The sequence below is a fragment of the Capricornis sumatraensis genome, chromosome 6, assembly GCF_032405125.1.
Source record: "Capricornis sumatraensis isolate serow.1 chromosome 6, serow.2, whole genome shotgun sequence".
Taxonomy (NCBI): Eukaryota; Metazoa; Chordata; class Mammalia; order Artiodactyla; family Bovidae; genus Capricornis; species Capricornis sumatraensis.
Window position 1 is genome coordinate 107629716 of NC_091074.1, and position 7765 is coordinate 107637480.

The window sequence follows — 7765 nt, forward strand, 5'->3', positions numbered from 1 at the left end:
CAGCTAAGACCAAGTGCAGCCAGATAAATAATTACAAAACCTAACCATCTAGTGTCTGATACTAGATACAATTGGCAGACTACAAATGTAAATAAATGGTTAAGAAGAAAAGAGTTTGGGAAGTATGAACATGAGAAATTACTAAAGGTTGTTTTTTGTTGTTTTTTCTTTTAAATCTCAGTGCCTGAAGAAGGAATGATGCAACCAAGTCTGATACCAATGGGCCCTGCCTGACCACTCCTGCTTATCTCTTCTATTCCTGCGCTGAGCCATGTGCCCTCACTTAAAGCACAAGTCCTGCCAGTTCACTGAGTGGAGTCTAGCCTTTCTTGTGTCCGGGCTCCTGTTCATCCAGGCGAGGTTCCTGTTCTTCTGGTTTGTACCATCCAACTGTAGCTGACCTTCCAAGCCATGTCAACAAAGACAAGTTTACCAGTTCACTAAAAAGGTCAATGAAGAAACTACCAAGTTGGTTCAACCAACCCAGGTGAGACCCAGCTATCCAGCAACAGACCAGATGAGTAAAAGAAACCTGGGAAGTTCTTTGGGGGGAAAACATACACACACACAATCCCCCTTTACAAAAAATCTGCAAACCAAAATTGCTCCCCCCTTTCTCTTCCAGGGTAGGAGGAAGTTTGGTAGAGGGGATTGACATCTACAAGATGAATTTTGTGATTAACAGTCATTACGAAGAGCCAGAACTGCCTGTCTGAAAAATGGCTGGCCCTAAGTGTCCTTTGCTGGTAGCTCCTCATCTTCACGGAAGTGATTTTTTTCTGGAATGTTTTACCTGGAATGATTGAAGTATGAGAGCTAGGGATCAGGTCTTGGAATTCCTAGTCTACCTTGGAATTTTTCCCAACAATATATTCCAATGGCAACCCACTCCAGTGTTCTTGCCTGGAGAATCCCAGGGACGGGGGAGCCTGGTGGGCTGCTGTCTCTGGGGTTGCACAGAGTCGGACACGACCGAAGCAACTTAGCAGCAGCAGCAACACTGAGGCTACCCAGAGTATAAACAACCAGCCTTCTGCTGCAAATCAGGGCAAGACTGATCCACCAGGAGATGGCGGATGCATTTCAAATTGACCAGACTAATCCCTCTTTTATTTACAAGTAAACTATCTTTAGTTGAGAATCAAGTCCTGCTGGGGGTTTGTACACCCTTGGCGCCACACTGATGTCACCACAGCCTCCAGCTGGTCCCTCTTATCTGCCCTCTTGCTCCACTCCAATCATTTCTCTACCCTGTAGCCAGCGTGATCATTTTAAAATACAATCTGATCCTTTCAAATCCTCCTTACCATGTGGGAAGGGTCCAAGCTCTTTACTATGACATCAAAGGTCCTCTGTGATGTAGCCATACTCACCCTGCCTCACCTCTCCCCACTCCCTGCTTCATCCTTTATCCTCCAGCACTTGGGTGGCCCCTAAGATATCCAGGAGCTAATCCCTAGAACCTGTGAAGTATGTTACCTTACTTACACTTTGCAGATATGATGAGGTTAAGGACTTTGAGATGGCGAGATTATCCTGGATAATATGGATGGGGTCTAAATGTAATCACAGGTATCTCTAGCAGAGGGAGGGAAGGAGATTAGACTACAGAAGAGGAGAAGCAACCTGACCTCTCCGACCACAGAGGCAGACACTGGAGTCATGAGGCAGTGGGCCAAAGAACAGCCACAGCTACCAGAAGCTGCAAGAGCCGAGGAAGGGCTCTCTCCCCTGGAGTTCCCCGGAGAAACCAGCCCTGCCAACCTCTTGATTTTAGCTGCATACAATTCCGTTCAGACCTCTGGCTTCCAGAACTTCAAGGGAATACATTTCTGTTGTTGGAAGCCACTAAACTTATGGTAACTTGTCACAGCAGCAATCGGAAATGAATACCAACCCTGTCAAATGACAGTGGTTCCCAACTCATCCTGCTGGCCTTTCTCCTGGGTTGCTCTCCCCTTTCTTGAAGATGCCTCTCCACATCCTTTGCCTGCCTTACTCCTATTCCTTCTTTAAGGTTCAACCTCAGGGACTTCTCTGGTGGTCCAGTGGCTAAGACCCTGCGTTCCCAATGCAGGGGGCTCAGGTGTGATCCCTGACCAGGAATCATGATCCCTGACCATGTGGAATTAGATTCCACATGCTGCAACTAAGAATTTGTGTGATGCAACCAGAAGATCCTGCATGAGCAACTAAGACCCTGTGCAGCCAAATAAGTAAATAAATACTAAAAAAGAGAGATTCCGCCTCAGTACTACACCTGCTTTCCTGGTTACCCCAGGCTGGGTGAGGATCCCTACTCCACCCGAGCATTTCCTTACACTGCAGACGCCAAACGGTATGATCGCGGTGTTAATGTATTTGACTCCCAAAATAGGCTGTGAGCCTCCTAGAGGCAGAAAGCAAGAGCAGGTCTTCCTCTTGTCCTCCATGTGTAGTTTCTCACATACAGACTGGCACATAAGAGTCCTCAATAAACATTCATTGAATGAATGAATCAACAGGTGGTTAAAGCTGCTTGACCTCCTGGAAGCAAGTGACTTTCACGTCCACTCCACTTCAGCAGTCTCTTTTTACAGCCCATCCTCTGGCCCTTGCACCTGGGACTGAGCCCTAAGAAACTTACAAGTCAAACAGCATCAGCCAGGGTCAGGTCTGATAGCTGAGCTACCCACTGAGAATACGGCAAAATAAATACCACAGGATACCAAAATAAATACCACTAGGATACCAAAAAATAACCAAATACTTGTTTGAGGAGGTGGTAAGAATTACAGCCTATAATGCAGAATGTGGTAATTCTTTCTTAACATGACATTCCTTGTACTTTTCAACCTAGTCCCAGTTTCTCAATTTGCTCAGCTATTGCATTCTGCAATTTCCACACCACCCTGATGATTCATAAGCCTTTACCACTAAACTAACTGTTGTTAACATACAATTTAGTTACCACTAAGGTCTATAACTAGAGAAGGCAGTGGCAACCCACTCCAGTACTCTTGTCTGGAAAATCCCATGGACAGAGGAGCCTGGTAGGCTGCAGTCCATGGGGTCGCTAGGAGTCGGACACGACTGAGCGACTTCACTTTCACTTTTCACTTTCATGCATTGGAGAAGGAAATGGCAACCCACTTCAGTGTTCTTGCCTGGAGAATCCCAGGGACGGGGGAGCCTGGTGGACTGCCGTCTCTGGGGTCGCACATAGTCGGACACGACTGAAGCGACTTAGCAGTAGCAGTAGCAAGGTCTATAACGAAATTCTTAGAGCTAGTATGCACTGTTAGTCAACTAATACAATTTAAATGGGATTATAGGCCTCCATTTACTATCTGATAAAGGGATTAGGCTGAAGCTTTAAATACAGATTTCTTTTGCAAATTGTTTTTCTGCAAATATTTTTACCTGACTACTGCAACATGATTTTTCCTCTGTCAGGATGACAGGCTCTTATCTTCTCCAAGGTTTATAACTTCACAAAGACTTTACTGATGAAAGGATGTAAAACAAACAAACATAAAATAAAAAATGCATCAGAGTAAATCAGTAAAGAATTACAAACTTTAATTACATCAACTGAAGAATTTCAAACCATGTTGAGAATTTATATTTTAAAGTTTAAATCTAGTTAATATAGTCTAACTCTAAGATAATCCTCTAAATATAGGAGTATTTGTGATGTCAGATGGGCAGAACAATCACTCAGGAACCATCTAGAAATATTGCTACAATTACTTTACATAAACAGAAATCCATGTCTTTATTAGTAAGGTACCACACATCATAGAGTAAAAATTCACATTGAACAGGCTTATAAATATACATAAATCTCAAAATCAATCACAAGTGAACATTAGGTACACAATTATTATAAAACAAATATAACCCATCAATGTCTATTTAAAGGCATAGTTCTTACAAAATAGTATTTGATAGACAAGTCTCAAAAAAGTATTATTAATACTTCTGGAGCCAGATTGCTCCAGCATATCAGCGCATCTGGGGGATAAGGCGTGTGGAGAAGTTGCATTTTGCTCTTCCAGGTGGTCAGGACATTCTATCTGATGAAACGATAACGGCTTCAGTGATCTGGGTGAATGCCACAACCACCACAGCACCCCATAATCCTACAGAATTGATCGCTCTCCAGAAGAATGGAATGGAACAGCTATTTGCCTAATGGCCAATATCCAGGGGAAACGGAAAACATTAATGGAATATCAGCATAGTTGAAGTGAAACTTCCCAAAGAGCTTGATGATTCACTTAAATCTTTAATCATATTTAATATCACATTAATAGCCACTATTTTCATGAAAAAGAATGTATACTTATCTATTAAATATAAAAACAACCAAGTATAACTTGAAACTAAATAATTGATTAAATGAATAAGGACTCTAACTAAATATAAAACATGGATAGGTTGCATCAACATGCCATTTACTCAGTTCACACTAGTCTTGGTTTCTTAACTAACTGTATAGAAAAGTCAAACTCAACAATGATACTTTATACATTCTTAACAAGTCATAGAATGTTGAATGGAGGAGGCAAAGTTTAATAAAGGACCCAAGAATCCTTTCTACAAACTAAACTACCATAAACTCAAGGGTCGTTTGGCCTATAATACACACAATGTTTTACCTCTTGAGTTTTAAAGTATTTAAGAGATCAGAAACAGAAACAATCCTGACAAAGACTTTCAAATGGTATATATACAGGCATTTACGTATAAACACAGTGCTCACCACATTGCGCAAATGTATATACAAACACGCTGAGAATAAGCAAGCTGTTCGCTAAACGTAACCAATTGTGTTTAGAGAACAGAACAATTCTATACAGTAAAGTATTCCCATCTCAGCATTTGGACTGTTGTGGTGGTTCTCAAACATCTTTCCATTATGATACAGGAGGTGATGCCATAGTCCCGTGTGTAAAACACTCCTATCCCATGACTGTAATAGATTTTAGGTAACACTTAAAAACGGTCTAAAGGAAAATACATTAGTTTGAAACATTGTACAGCCAACCCTTGAACAACACCAGTTTGAACTAGTTTGAATAGGTCCACTTAAATATGGATCTTTTTCAATAGTAAATATGACAGTGCTACACTCAGTGAGGCTGGTTGTATCCTTGGATGTGGGATGACGGATAGGAAGAGCCTCAGACATGGGAACCACATATTTTGGAGGGATTACTCTAAACTATAGGTGGATTTTCCACTGAAGGACAGTATCAGTATCCCTAAGCCTTTCTGATCTTTAAGGGTCAACTGTAATCCCACCATGAAGAGCAGTGGCACAGTAAAAGTCATTCACAATTGCCTCAACCTAGATAAAATTAAACTGCTGTTCACCCAGCTCTGACTTTACTGCTCTCTCTTTCACATCAACTCTGGAAAATACATTAGAATGCAGGTTCTAATGGGAATCCATTATCAAGATAACAATCCATCAATTCTAATATATTTTACAAATTACTCACTAACATTGATATTTTTACAGTTAACCAGTAACAACTTACATTACTGGCAGTATCCTATGCAATTGATCATGATACCTGGGTCATTTAGCTGAGAGGAAGAGTGAGAAAACTACAGTCCACAGGCCAACCTGCTGCCTATTTTTGTATGGTCTGCAAGCTAAAATGGCTCTTACATTAAAAAAATTTTTTTTAATCTAAAGAAAAATATGGATGACATGAAAAAGTTATATAAAATTTGAATTTGTGTCAGTGAAGTTTTACCAGAACACTGCCGTGCTCATTGGTTTATGTATTGACTGTGACAAAGCTGAACAGCTGAGAGACTTTAAAGCCTAAAATATTTATCATCTGGACCTTTACAGAAAAACTTTGCTGACCCTCAGGCCAGAACTAAGAATGACAACCTCCGTGGTAATAGCTCTTAAGCACAAAATCCTGAATATAGACTGTAAACTTAATTACAGAGACAGTAGTAAAAAAAACTCTGTGGGATGCAATCTATCCCTGAGCTGTCCAATTTCCTTAAGGACAGAAGCCAACTAAATATAATTAAATATGGCTCCTGCATTTTATCTGAAATCATGTTGGCAAATTCATCTTTGAAACTACAGTGAAGCAAGAAAAGGGCACTAGGGCTCTACGTTGGAAGACCCGGGTTTTAGGTAAGTCACTTTTAAGACAAATGCATTCGAATCTTTTCCAATCTGTGTATTATTTTTAAATAACATAAAAAGCACTAAAATGGCAAAATAGAGAATCAAAATGTTTTTAAGAAAAGAAAAAGTAAAATGTACCCCTTTCCCTAAATCTAACTACAAAAAGTCCTCCTATTCATTGTAAATTGCTTAAGGGGGAAAAAAAGCATCGAGTGTGGATAGCGGGTTCCCTTTAATGAAAGTTTTAATGAATGTGCATGCGCCTTTTTAAAGTAAGTGGACTGGATAAAATGGTGTCTCAAGCCCTTGCCAACACTGGTACATGCTCAGTCGCTTCAGTCATGTATGAGTCTTTGCGACCCCATGGACTGCCGCCCACCAGGCTCCTCTGTCCTTGGGGATTCTCCAGGCAAGAATATTGGAGTGGGTTGCCATGCCCTCCTCCAGGGCATCTTCCTTAACCCAGGGACTGAACCTGCCTTTCTCACGTCTTCGGCACTGGTTGGCAGGTTCTTTACCACTAGCGCCACCTTGGAAGCCAACCCTGGTAATTCATGCCAAATGCCTAGCCTCAGTTTTTTCATCTGTTAAATTGGACTAATAACAGAATCTACTTCTTCTGGTTGTTGTGAGGATTAAGTGAGTTAATCCATGTAAAGTGCTTAAAACAGCACTAAATAAATTTAGCAAACATTATTATTCTACCTGGGCATTTACAAAAATACACTGGTTGGGTATCTCCCCTGTAACAAGTACAATGTTAGAAAAAGGACTACAGAGATAAAATAGAAGTTGATTCTCCTATCCTAGGTAAGAATTAATAAAATTTGAGTCTACAGAATTTTAACTTTAGTATGTCCATAAACTGATGATTCTCTGAGATGATGGTGAAATTCAGTTTTGCATTCCTGGTCTATAAGTTCTCATTTCTGAACTAAGATTATTGTTAAAAATGTCAAACTCTGTTTTACAGGGCAAAACAGCATTGTTACAAAAGATTTTTCTATTTATGTTTCAAAAGACAAAAGCTCAGTGTTTGCTAAGAGAATGACCACAGGTAGAAGAACATAAAAATGTTGGCTAGTCTGGCAATGTATGTGAAATACAAGCTTTGTGAACCAAACTTGCCACAGAAGTAGTTTCATTTATGCATTCATTCAACAAATGTTTGCTGAGTACTTACTATGTAGGAGTGTCTGTTACAATGCAATGATGAGTAACAAGCTATAGTCCCTCCATTAGGGAGTTAGCAGGGAGGACAAGCCAGCAATTACAGGCAAGTGTGATGAGTAAAATGATGGGGAAGCCGAGTGTGCTATGAGAGCATCTGGCAGGGGCCTGAACCTACTTAATCCAGGGGATTGGAGGAAGAAACAGTTATGCTGTGACCTAGGAGTTTAGCACGCCTAGGCTGTAGAGACTGTCTGGGCACAGGGAATGTCAAGAGAGGTGAGAAATTGGGTCTGAAGAACTGAGAGCAATTGAGTCTTGCTGGGACACAGCAAGCTGAGGAGTGGTGACGAAAGATGACAGTGGAGGTAATCAAAGTGGTGCTCACTTTACACTAATGGAAATGAGATATCACTGAAAGTTCAAAGCCCAAACGTGCAAAACTGGCAA